The sequence below is a fragment of the Pseudophryne corroboree genome, chromosome 1, assembly GCF_028390025.1.
Source record: "Pseudophryne corroboree isolate aPseCor3 chromosome 1, aPseCor3.hap2, whole genome shotgun sequence".
Taxonomy (NCBI): Eukaryota; Metazoa; Chordata; class Amphibia; order Anura; family Myobatrachidae; genus Pseudophryne; species Pseudophryne corroboree.
This window is the reverse complement of record NC_086444.1, coordinates 262,989,015-263,002,945: the sequence shown is the minus strand read 5'-3', so window position 1 is coordinate 263,002,945 and position 13,931 is coordinate 262,989,015. Positions and strand designations below refer to the sequence as shown.

The window sequence follows — 13,931 nt, the reverse complement described above, 5'->3', positions numbered from 1 at the left end:
TCTGTATCGCATCGCCAGTAAAGTATACATGAATTGCTACTTATCAAAGCTATATATCGCATCGAACTGATGCGATGTTTAGTGATAAGTAACAATTCACTTTTAATTTTTTACATGAATAGACCTCTAAGTACCAGCCAATCAGCTCCTAGCTTCTGAGTTACAGGCTGTGTTTGAAAAATGACAGGAACTGGTTGGTTGGTAATTTCGGGGAGATGTTCTAAGCAGTAAAAAAAGAGTGGAGAAGTGAGCCAATGGCAACCAATCAGCATTGAAGTAACATTTATAATTGGCACACTATAAAATTATACAGATCAGCTGATTGGTTGCTATTAGTAACTTCTCCACTGGCTCACTTCTGGCTCACTTCTCCACTCTTTTCACTACTTAGTACATCTCCCAGAAATTACCAACCAACCAGCTCCTAACTGCCATTTTTAAAACACAGACTGTAACATAGAAGGCAGGAGCTGATTGGCTGGTACTTTGAGGTCTATCCATGTGCTTCTCCACTCTTTTCACTGGTTCATACATCACCTACCAATTTGTCAGCTCCTGTCATTTTTCAAACACAGCCTGTCAAATGGCAGATGGCATCTGATTTGTTAGTGTTGTATCTCTTTCCACTTAATCTCTCTCCAATATTTGATACATCTCACTTCGCAAAAAAAAATTGTGTTAATATTAGTCGTAAATCGTAATTCTTGTATATCACTGAACGTAATAGCAATAGTAATGACATAACTAGCAAAATTAAAATGATACCTTTAAATTATAATATCATTCGCATAGCATACATTTATTTACATTTACATAGTTTCGTGTGGTTAAAGTCAAAATTTGGTAAGAACATAATAGAATTTGAAGTTAAAACATTTAAGAACTACATCAAAACTTATTTAAATGTTGCTGCTCAATGTGCCCAGAGTACAGGGCCTCAGGTGTTAAAGTGACCATATATACAGTATTTCCTATAGAGTGCCTTAGGTGTCAAAGTGAACATATATACAGTATGTCCTATAGAGTGCGTCAGCTGTCAGTGACCATATATATGTCCTATAGAGTGCCTCAATTGTCAATGTGACCTTATATATGTCCTATAGAGTGCTTCAGCTGTCAAAGTGACCTTACATATATGTCCTATAGAGTGCCACAGCTGTCAAAGTGACCTTATATATGTCCTATAGAGTGCCTCAGCTATCAGTGACCTTATATATGTTCTATAGAGTGACCGCTGTCCGTGTCCTTATATATGTCCTATAGAGTGCCTCAGGTGTCAAAGTGACCATATATATGTACTCTAGAGTGCCTGAGCTGTCAAAGTGACCTTATATATGTCCTATAGAGTGCCTCAGCTGTCAAAGTGACCTTATATATGTTCTATAGAGTGACACAGCTGTCCGAGAACTTATATTTGTCCCATAGAGTGCCTCGGGTGTTAAAGTGACCATATAGATGTACTCTAGAGTGCCCCAGCTGTCAAAGTGACTTTATATATGTCCTATAGAGTGCCTCAGCTGTCAGTGACCTTATATGGGCGATTCTCCGTGATGCATGGGACAGCTACACAAATTCAAATGACATACTTCTCCAAAATACCAAGATTTTAGTGGGTCTTAAGTTAGGGTGGTCTTCTGTTTGCCGGCGGTCGGGCTCCCGGCGCTCAGTATACCGGCGCCGGGAGCCCGACAGCCGGAATACCGACAATTATTTTCCCTCGTGGGGGTCCACGACCCCCATAGAGGGAGAATAAAATAGTGTGGCGCGCGTAGCGTGGCGAGCGCAGCGAGCCCGCAAGGGGCTCATTTGCGCTCGCCAAGCTGTTGGTAAGCCGGCGGTCGGGCTCCCGGCGCCGGGATGCTGGTCGCCGGGAGCCCGACCGCCGGCCAGCCGTAGTGAACCCTTAAGTTATAGGGTAAGGCATTGCTACTCAGCAATTAAGTTTTCATATAACAACAATTTCTTAACAGTTTAAAAGGAAAAAAAATTAAAAGCGTGTGATGCATGGGACTTTATGTTCACGTTCTTGAGAATCACTCTTATGTGCCCTGTAGAGTGCCTCAGGTGGCAAAGTGACCTTATATATGTCTTATAGAGTGCATCAGCTGTCAATGTGTCCTTAAATATGCCCTACAGAGTACCTAACGTGTCAAATTGACTTTATATATGTTCTATAGAGTGCCTCAGGTAACAAAGTGACCTTATATATGTCCTAACTAACCGGTCACAAGGACTCCTACAGCAGCAGCATGCAGGGCCAGATTAATCTTTGCAGGGACAACTAATTTGTGCCCCCACCACAATAAAATTTCCCCCTCTATCCTTTAAAACTTGCTCACAAATTGACCTCCCACTGCCATGCATCAGGGCATAACTAGGGGTGTGTGAGAGGTGCCACCGCTGCCTCGCGTTCATACCCTCCGACTGTACCTTTTCAGCAGGTACAGTACCTTTTTTTATGGTCTGTACCGATTTTTGGCTCTCCAAACTTTATTTAAAAGTATAGGAAAAGAGGCGTGGCCATGCTCCCTTTACACGTGACCACGCCCCTTTTTCTAATTTGTACCGATTTTTATGTGTAAAATGTTGAAGGGTATGTGCGTTGTCATGGAGCGGGTTAAATCCTCCAGTCTCCACTAACAGGCACTGACAGCATCATTGCATCACGTCTGCGACGCTGCAAGGTAGAGGATTAGCAGACACTATGGTGGTAGGTGTCAGCAGTGTGCAAAGAGGTTAGTCCACACAGGAGATGAATTTGTTTATTAACCATGAAATTTGTAAATTAACCAGGTAGAAACAGCAGGTAACACACGGTTAACAGTAATGCTGCAGGTACATGATGCAGAGATATCCCAGTTGCAACCAGGGTATCCTGGGAATTGTGATGCGCCAGTGTATGTGCCCACTGTATGCTAGCATAAGCATAGTGGTGGCAGCAGGGTTTATATTATATGCTCTGGTGATGGCACAGCAGTGTTTGGGGCCTTACTAGGACACCCATATTAGGGGACACTCAGTGGCACATCCATATACTGTACTAAGGATGCTGGAAAGGAAGAAGCGCGGCGTGGAGGGGCCGCACATGCTCAGATAGGGACTATAATGTATCAAGATCCGAAAATACAATATGTTTGGTGCTTGACTACAGGAACATTTGCCTTCTCCAGATGGCGCTTGTTTCCATACACCGCTCCATCTTATGGGAAGGAGTCCGTTCAGATCCCTCTGCCACTGACCGGCTGCTTCCGCCGGAGGTTGTGCCTGTGTGAACCCATGGTCCTGCATGCACATTAGTACTGCTGAGGTCAGTCTCGGGAAAGTGCAAAGTTTCAACACTATAGAAGTAGCAGTGAAGAGTTTTGCGGAGACAGATGATTTTTAGAACAGTTGTCTCTGCACCCGGACGCGAATAGGAATCTTAATTATCGGAGGCCGCATGAATAAGCCCCTTAGTCACATGCATTTCATTGTAATGCCTTCCTTATTAATCACACCATAAGGTCTCTATTTAACCATTCTGCCTTTTGACCTATTGACTGAGCAACAGACCTTAGCCGTCTGAATATATCTCTCTCTGAAGTACTATGTACTGACAGGGCTTGTCCAAATACATTTGTTTACTTGCGCCTCGGACCCTCTGCTTTGTTATTCAGTTCTGTACACATTTTGACTTTAAATTGGATTCTGATTTTGCATCTGAGCTGTCAACCCTGTCTGTGACCTATATCCACCATTTTCCTGCCTGTCAACTATCATCTAGTGAGACTAGGCTGAGAGCAGCGACCTGTGTTTTCCCTGCCGCAAAACTGTCACTCCCTAACTCCCATTAGACTCTGCACTCTATAAGGTTGGTAGATTTTGATCTGTCTTCCTCCTTCTGCATAGGAGCCTATGCAAGTAGTTTGTTCTTACCTTTCCGAGGCAGCATACATTTATGGGGGAACCTTGGGCTTATGTATTTGTTTTGGAACTAAGGGTCACTTTGTTAATCAATACACTCTTAAGCCAGGAAACCTGAATGCCTCTGTGAAATTGGAGAAGCCATACTAAGTGAAAATCAGTCCTCACCTGTTAATAAAAAAAAAATATTTTAATTTTTCAGTCGTTTTATTTTTTAATTAATTATACTTTTCCACCAATGCTGGTAATATATTCATGTGGCACCATGATGTCATGATACATGCTCACTTAAGAGCAAAGTGTAATTCGATGCAGTGGTTATCAATATACCATCAGTATGCTCTGCTCCATTTTAAGTATCATTTACCCTCAAGTAATACAATGTGGTCAAACACTAGGACAGGATTTCAGAATAGACCATTCCAAAGATGAAAAATATAGCAGAGGAGTCTATCACACATAACATTGTTTTCATGGGTGCCATGAAGCCCCTAAGGCAGTGGTTACCAAACTGAGTGTTATGGGTTGGTGGTCCAAATTATTTATGGTCCATGTGATAGGCAAAACCAGTGCTGATGGCTGTCGGTCACAAATATGTGGACAAACAGAAGCACAACCCTGTCTACCTCCACTTGACTGAACCAAAGGATGACCGTTAAGTACAATTTACTTCATTGAATCATTTTTGCTTGATTTGTCAAAGTAACTTTTAACCTAGGGGTGCCATGAAACAAATGCTGATAAGTCTAGGACTGCCACGATTAAAGAAAGTTTGGGTACCACTGCCCTAAGGTATGTTTAGAGCTGAGAGGCTACGCACAAGTCTGATTTATTGGGGAGGGCACTGCAGGGGATAGGAGCAACACAGTAGAAGTCCTGAAGACAGGAGTGAGAGGAAGCCATCAGGGAATTAGTAGAAGTAGAGGTCTTTGGATGAGTAGAATGACAAGGGATGCTAGAAAGCAGTAGGCTAGAGAGGATAAGGTTACAGTAATTAAGGCGGTAGATGATAAAGGTGTGAATTGTACTTTTGGTGGCTTCTAGTGTGTGAAAGGAACAGTTACTGGAAATGTTACTTAGGTAAAAGCAGCAGGATTGGGTAAGCAACGGAATGTGGTGGGCAAATCAAACAGAGTCAAGAATGACACCCACACAGCAGGCTTGGGATATGAAGGCAAGGAAGTTGTCAACGGAGAGGGAGATGGGTGGTGGAGAGGGAACTTTGGAGGAGGTTAGAGACAATGAACTGGTATTAGAGATGTTAAGTTTCAGGCACAGATCTGACATCCAAGAGGAGATGGCCGATAGAGAATTGAAAATTCGGGAGAGTGCAATGGGTGAGAGGCATGATGGATACTGACAGTAATAACGAGAAGCTGCTGTTAGCTGGTCAGGGGGAAGCCAGGATTGATGCAATTAGGGAGGCCAATCCCGGGCCGTTTTTTCAATCCCGGGATTCGGGATTGAAAAACGGTCAATCCCGGGATTCCCGGGATCCCGGGCAGGGCCGGCTCCAGGCCTACTAGCACCCTGAGCGAGAAAATGTAAAAGCGCCCCCCCCCCCCCCATGCGCACGCCGAAGGCGCGCGCTCCCGGAAAAGTGGGTGTGGCCTCTGGAAAAGTGGGCGTGGCCTCGTAACTTCATATCATCAAACTATAAATATATTTTCACACAATTAGCAGCCTTAAACATAGCCACAGTAGTGTTCCTTACACACAATGTCTCCAGTATAGTGCCAGATACACATAATGTGCAGTGCCAGATAGACATGACATGCCCCCCAGCAGTGCCAGCTACACATGACATGCCCCCCAGCAGTGCCAGCTACACATGACATGCCCCGCAGCAGTGCCAGCTACACATGACATGCCCCCCTGCAGTGCCAGCTACACATGACATGCCCCCCAGCAGTGCCAGCTACACATGATAGTGTTCACTTTTTAGGGCATGGTGCTGATCACAGGGAGGGCACATTTTTAAGTTAGGAGGGCAAAATGATGTACATACTGCTTGTTGTTCACATACCTATATGTTAAAGCATGGACAGTGCGCGCTGAAGGCGCGCAGCAAAAATTAAGGGGAGTTACTTCGTGGGGAAGGTACGTGGCCACATAATAGTGGCAATTTGCATTACACCACACAGTAGTGCAGCTAATACACACTGCACCAGGTAGAACCTCCTATACACTTTGCACCAGGCACAGCACTGAGACACATTGCACCAGGGAGAGCACTGAGACACATTGCCTAGCCACAGACGCCTAGCGGGAACACTACATGACATGCCCCCCAGCAGTGCCAGCTACACGTGACATGCCCCCCAGCAGTGCCAGCTGCACGTGACATGCTCCCCAGCAGTGCCAGCTACACGTGACATGCCCCCCAGCAGTGCCAGCTACACGTGACATGCCCCCCAGCAGTGCCAGCTACACGTGACATGCCCCCCCAGCAGTGCCAGCTACACGTGACATGCCCCCCCAGCAGTGCCAGCTACATAAATGGCCACACAGTGCCAGATATGCACCCACAGTTCAGATACATAAATGCCCCCAAAGTGCCAGATACATAAATGCCCCCACAGTGCAGATTTGCCCCCCACAGTGCCAGATACATAAATGCCCCCACAGTGCCAGATACATAAGTGCCCACACAGTGCCAGATATAAAAATGCCCACACAGTGCCAGATATGTCCCCACAGTGCCAGATATAAAAATGCCCACACAGTGCCAGATATGTCCCCACAGTGCCAGATATAAAAATGCCCACACAGTGCCAGATATGTCCCCACAGTGCCAGATATAAAAATGCCCCCACAGTGCCAGATATGCCCCCACAGGGCCAGATACATAAATGCCCCCAGTGCCAGATACATAAATGCCCACACATTGCCAGATGCATAAATGCCCCCAGTGCCAGATGCATAAGTGCCCACACAGTGCCAGATACATTATTGCCCACCACAGTGTCAGATACATTAATGCCCCCAGTTCCAGATATGCCCCCACAGTGAGAGATGCCTTAATGCCCCCGGTGCCAGATATGCCCCCACAGTGCCAGATACATTAAATGCCCCCAGTGCCAGATATGCCCCCACAGTGCCAGATAAATAAATGCCCCCCACAGTGCCAGATAAATAAATGCCCCCCACAGTGCCAGATAAATAAATGCCCCCCACAGTGCCAGATAAATAAATGCCCCCACAGTGCCAGATAAATAAGTGCCCCCACAGTGCAGATATACCCCCACAGTGCCAGATACATAAATGCCCCCACAGCGCAGATATGCCCCCACAGTGCCAGAAATGCCCCCACAGTGCCAGATACATTAATGCCCCCTCACAGTGCACAGATAAATGTCCCCCCCCCGCAGTGCCAGATAAATGAATGCCCCCCACAGTGCCAGATAAATGAATGCCCCCCACAGTGCCAGATAAATGCCCCCCACAGTGCCACATATGCCCCCAGTACCTGCTGTGCCGAGGGAGGGGGAGTGCTGCTGTGCGCGCCTCTGCGGCTGCTGTTGTGCTGTCTGCCACTGTCTGTGCGCGCTGTGCGGCGCCGGTGTCTGACATCAGACGCCGGCGCCGCATAGCGCACACAGCGGCGGCGCACACAGCGGGAGCCGGGAGGACAGCAGGGAGATCAGGGCCGGCTCCAGGCTCCGACATGGCGGCGCCAGCGCGCGGCGCCCTGCGCGGCCGCTCGAGTCGAACATGCCTCGAGCCGGCCCTGATCCCGGGATTGCAGTAGGGACCAGTGAAAGATGTAGGGAGCAGCGCTGGAGGGAGGGTGTAGGCAGCGGTGCAGGAGGTAGGGAGGGGGTAGGTAGCGGTGCGGCAGGTAGGGAGGGGGTAGGCATAGGCGTGCGCAGACACTGAAAGGCGGGTGCCGCTACGGACCCCCCCCCCCCCCTCCCCTCCACGGCATTATAGTGTTCTCTCACCTCCCCTGTCCTGGATATAGACTGCAGGTAAGCAGTCTATGTCCAGGACAGGGGAGGTGATAGAACACTATAATGCCGTGCCGTGGAGGGGGGGGGGGGGGGGGGGGAGTCCGGAGCGGCACCCGCCTGTCAGTGTCTGCGCACACCTATGGGGGTAGGTAGCGGTGCGGGAGGGTGGGTGTAGGTAGTGGTGCGGGAGGGTTGGTAGCAGCGCGGGAGGGAGGGTGTAAGTAATAACACTTACTATTAGGCGGGTGGCCGCGGCCGCCATGGACACACTGAACGCGGCGGCATTTCAAATGAAGCGCCGGCCGCCAGCCAACCAGAGCTGGCGGACCGGCAGCCAATCAGGGAAGCTGCCGCAGCAGTCGCTCCTGATTGGCTGCCGCTGCTGCGGCAGCTTCCCTGATTGGCTGCCGGTCCGCCAGCTCTGATTGGCTGGCGGCCGGCGCTTCATTTGAATTGCCGCTGCGTTCAGCGTGTCCATGGCTGCCGTGGCCGCCTGATAGTAAGTGTTATTACTTACACCCACCTGCCCTCCCGCGCCGCTTCCAACCCTCCCGCACATGCGCACTGTAATCCCTTGAATCCCGGGATTGGAGGCTCCAATCCCGGGATTCAAATCCCGGTATTTTTGGGCCCAAATCCCGGGATCCCGCCGATCCCGATCCCGGGATTGGCCTCCCTAGATGCAATATCAGAGTATGATCATTTGAGTAGGAAACTGCATTGTTTTAGTCATACTAATGGTTTGGCACCATAACTCAGGCAATACTTTCTCTGCATTTTTGAATACTTGTATTTAAAATATACAGCGAACACACATATTTGTATGTACGGTATTCTGAAATAGTTGAATGTGACATTTTATAGTAGTAGTAGTTTCATTTGTATGGCATTGTGGCTCTTTAAAGTTTGTTCATTTAGTATTTTGTGTTTTTATTGAACTAGAGGGATCTTATTTCAACATGTTCATTGCAGATTTCTGTTCTCTGAGAAACTGAAGTCTTTTAAGCTCTTTTGCACAGATGTCATATAACAGAAGCTTTGCTGACACCAATGTGTATGGCAATTCAGTAAGAAGATACTTTTCTAAATTAAAAAAAAAGAAGCATCTTGGTCGGCCTCATTTCTAAATGACATGCCTTCAACCAACCGTGACAACTAAAGTGGAAAAATATCATTAATGAAAATGCATTACCATGCAAGCCAGAGAATTCATAGTCTGAGTGAATCAGGTCGCTCCGCTAGCATATTATATATACCCTTGTCTTAGGACATATCTCTTACCATGGCTATAAGGGAGAACGTAAGCAATCATTCAGTACATTGTCATGATCCTCAAAATAACATTGATTTGCTCCATTTTGTGGTTACTCATAATTAATGCACAGTGGTCAAAGACACACATGTGAATATAGCATTAATATATTGTACTATGACTACATAATTGTAGTCATGTCCCAGCTCAACATTTCCAGAAATTCTAATATGTAACACTAATGGGGGAATTCAGTTAGTCGCGGTAGATTTTACAGTGAAAAGAAAATCACTTTTTCACGATTTTTTCCTCAACGGTTTTTTCTTTTGGTCAGTTCACGGTAAAATTTACCTGTTTTTTTGCGAAAACACGGGGATCTGGGAATCTATCCCTGATCCCTGTGTTTTCGCAATCTCCGCAGCTAAAAAACGTCACTTATCGTGGATTTTGTTTCTCCTGCCTCCAGGCAGGTGAAACAAAATCCCGGATAATGCTGGTTATTGGCGTCAATTGAATTACCCCTGGGGATCAATTAGCCACGGTAATTTATTGTAGCTAATTGAATTCTACCCTAAGGAATCACAAAAGCCCAAATCCATTAGTATCTTGACAATTCTTGAACCAAGCCTATATTCAGTGTTCTCCTAGTCATTTCTTTATTGGCTGTAACTGGAATGTACTGTATTTTCCCCAAACTGCATTTTAGAGGACTGCATTATGCAATAATTAAAATGATGTATAATCCTTTTTCATACCAGATTTAAGTTACATTCCAACATACAACACTTTGCATACTACAAAGCAAATTATTGATCACTAAAATATACCGTATATACTCGAGTATAAGTCGACCCGAATATAAGCCGAGGCACCTAATTTTACCACAAAAACCTGTGAAAACTTATTGACTCGAGTATAAGCCTAGGGTGGGAAATGCAGCTCTAGCCGTACACAGCCCTCAGTGCCAGATATGCCCTCCTACTGCCAGATATGCCCCCACAGTGCCAGATATGCCCCCACAGTGCCAGATATGCCCCCATGCTGCCAGATATGCCCCACAGTGCCAGATATGCCCTCATGCTGCCAGATACGCCCCACAATGCCAGATGTGCCAGATATGCCCTCATGCTGCCAGATGTGCCAGATATGCCCTCATGCTGCCATATATGCCCCACAATGTCAGATGTGCCAGATATGCCCCATAGTGCCAGATATGCCCTCATGCTTCCAGCTATGCCCCACAGTGCCAGATGTGCCAGATATGCCCCCACAGTGCCAGATATGCCCCCATGCTGCCAGATGTGCCAGATATGCCCTCATGCTGCCAGATACGCCCCACAATGCCAGATGTGCCAGATATGCCCTCATGCTGCCAGATGTGCCAGATATGCCCTCATGCTGCCATATATGCCCCACAATGTCAGATGTGCCAGATATGCCCCATAGTGCCAGATATGCCCTCATGCTTCCAGCTATGCCCCACAGTGCCAGATGTGCCAGATATGCCCCACAGTGCCAGATATGCCCTCATGCTGCCAGATGTGCCAGATATGCCCTCATGCTGCCAGATATGCCCCACAGTGCCAGATATGCCCTCATGCTGCCAGATATGCCCCACAATGCCAGATGTGCCAGATATGCCCTCATGCTGCCAGATGTGCCAGATATGCCCCACAGTGCCAGATATGCCCTCATGCTGCCATATATGCCCCACAATGCCAGATGTGCCAGATATGCCCTCATGCTTCCAGCTATGCCCCACAGTGCCAGATGTGCCAGATATGCCCCGCAGTGCCAGATATGCCCTCATGCTGCCAGATGTGCCAGATATGCCCTCATGCTGCCAGATATGCCCCACAGTGCCAGATATGCCCTCATGCTGCCAGATATGCCCCACAGTGCCAGATGTGCCAGATATGCCCCACAGTGCCAGATGTGCCAGATATGCCCCACAGTGCCAGATATGCCCTCATGCTGCCAGATATGCCCCACAGTGCCAGATATGCCCCACAGTGCCAGATGTGCCAGATTTGCCCCACAGTGCCAGTTTGTTACTTACCCTCCGTCGCTCCCGCGCTGTCCCGTTGCTCCCAAGCTGTCTTCTGAAGGAGGGACAGGGAGGGCACAGCGCGCGGCTCTCCTGTGTCCCTCCTGCGTCTCCGGCTGCAGCGGCTTGTGTGTGTTAAAGGAAGTGCCGGTTCATGCACTTCCTTTAACACACGCCGGAGACGCAGGAGGGACACAGGAGAGCCGTGCGCTGTGCCCTCCGTGTCCCTCCTAAATACTCACTCGAGTATAAGCCGAAGTGGCTTTTTCAGCACAAAAAAAGGTGCTGAAAAAGTCGGCTTATACTCGAGTATATACGGTAATAGTAATTAGGAGATAAGAGAGAGAGAGAGAGATGTTCGTGGTTGCCAAGGGGATATTACCCATTTCAACTGCTATTCTCCTCTCCAATAAAATAATAATTTATAAACTTTTTTTTAAAGACATTTGAGATTAAATCAATAAGTGAGGTCCAGACAAGATCCCATAAGAGATATATGCAATCATCATTATCGCAGAAATAAGGGACCTAGCCTATATAATAAAAGGCTCAAACAGCTCCTCACCTCTATGGGAGGAAATCAAGTGTTTTGTGTACCAGCTGTCTCTAGATGGCACCCGATGGAGCAATTCAAGTGTTGACGGAACAACTGTTATGTTGTTTCGTCATTTTGACAGTCTGGTAACTAGTTGATATGTAAGCCCCAATAGAACAATTTCATAACCAAAATGAGTTATTAACTGTTTTCTGTAAACTGAGTTATAAATTGAGACTTAGAATAAATATAATAATCTCCCTGTCTCTATTTGCAATATAATTTCCAGGATTGTCATAACTGGTAAATGTAAGTCAGATAACAAATACGAGTGTGGCAATGGTTCACTAGATTTTACTATCATACTTGTACACTATGCTTTATTAATTAGTAACCCCATGAAAACAGGGCTTGTCTGAGATGTACTAAGTAGTGAAAAGAGTGGAGAAGTTGCCCATGGCAACCAATCATTGAAGTAACATTTATATATATTTTTTAGAGAATATAACTTTTAATCAAATGACATCTAAATGGACATGTTATTTACTTGCTACTTCTATAGAGATTAAAAAAATATATAACCTAAAATAGAGAGGAGTTGATACTCTGTGAGAAACTTTTTCTCACCTACATTCAGGTGTGCCGGTATTACCTTTTTTACCTTTTTAAATTTTTTACCTTAATTAAATTTTTTTACCTTTTATGAGCTATTTACTATTGTCACACTTCTTTTTCGGTATTGCATTGAGGGATGACCTCACCTTTTCTAAATATTTTGTCAAGGGGACGTGCCAAGGGCAATGTGATCAGAGCCACCACTCAGGGTGCAAGACTGTGGTAACACCCAGCTTCCTGCTCCCAGTCTTCCACCACTGTGACATCTTGTCATGCATGCTGGAGGCGATGATACAACCTTGGTGCAGAGGTTCCCTGGTATAGCACTGCTATATTAATGTATTCATGGAATCTTATTCATCCTTCTCGAGTTCTTGGAAAGACCAAAAGGAGAAACATAACCAAGGGCTGTGGTTGATCAAGAGTGATTAGTGCCAGTCTACAACTCCACATTTTCAACACCCCAAAATACATCATATCACACTTTCAGTGGTGATTGAGTCACTCTATGGCCTTTATTTGTGAAGCAAAATCCGCTGCTTCTCAGCAGGTTGGAGTTGAAAATTTAAAGCAGCGCTCACATTCAGTGTAAAGCCCGTGAACTTTACACTGAATGGTAGTGCTGCTTTAAATTTTAAGCTTCAACCTGCCGAGAAGCAGTAAACATTGCCCTCTGTCTATAGGCTAGACCCCCAAAGTGGTTTTAAGAGGATTATCATAAAGATCTATGTAAGTTCCATTCAGCAGAAGTTAGAAGTCAATGGGTGGTATTCAAATTGTATATCACGCCCAATCTCCATTCTAAAGTGATCCCCTTTATCGCGCATATCACGCCCATAGTAATCAGGTTTAGATATGTAAAGGGTTAGGATGCCTCGCTACCCCGGGGGTAGCAAGCTGAAATGATGATACCACACCCATCAGCAGAAACAGAACGGGTGTGGAAGGGGGTGAAAAGAATTGAATACCGCCCAATGTATGTTGTGGTGGCAAATGTTGTTTGCAACAGCTACTTCACTACTGTGTACCATAACACAGGCACATTCAGAGAAATAAGTTAGAATGAATGGCAGTTACTGAGGTGGATTCGCCGCACAGTCCCTATTTCTGGAGCTGCCACTTATTAGAATGCTTAAGGACAGTGAACCTGGTCTTATGTAACCTAATGCAAATTATCTGGATCTCTGAACATAAGGAAAATCTCAAATTGTATTTATATTTAACTGATGAGTTTTTCAAAAACTTCTCTAATATTTTATTATTTTTGTCAATATTGTCTCTAGTGCATTTTTGTGACTTACGTACTTTGGAAAACTGATATTCAGTTTGCTCCCACTCTTAAGTTTTGTTGTAGGTACCAAATGCTAACAAATAGCTATGAGAATATGTTCCCAATGTTTGTTATCCTGATTAGGGGCTGATTAAGTGTTAGGAGCAAAACCAGCTACTGTATAAAGCACAACCTGACTTAGAACTCAGTGGCATATGGCCTAGTCCTGTTTAAGTGAGGGGTAAAGATGGTTGTGGCCAATATGTCTGTGTAGCCAGAAAGTTTGTGCAGCATTTGTCCTGTATGTAAAAAATGTGTTAATTCGTACTCCTTGGAATGCAACATGTTTAATGTAA

The 13,931-nt window shown here is 46.0% G+C and overlaps 1 protein-coding gene across 2 annotated transcripts in view; it reads left to right on the top strand.

Annotated features, from left to right (window-relative positions):
• MARCHF3 (membrane associated ring-CH-type finger 3) overlaps positions 1-13,931 on the top strand; it is a 262,264-nt gene that overhangs the window by 146,751 nt on the left and 101,582 nt on the right. The window lies entirely within an intron of this gene.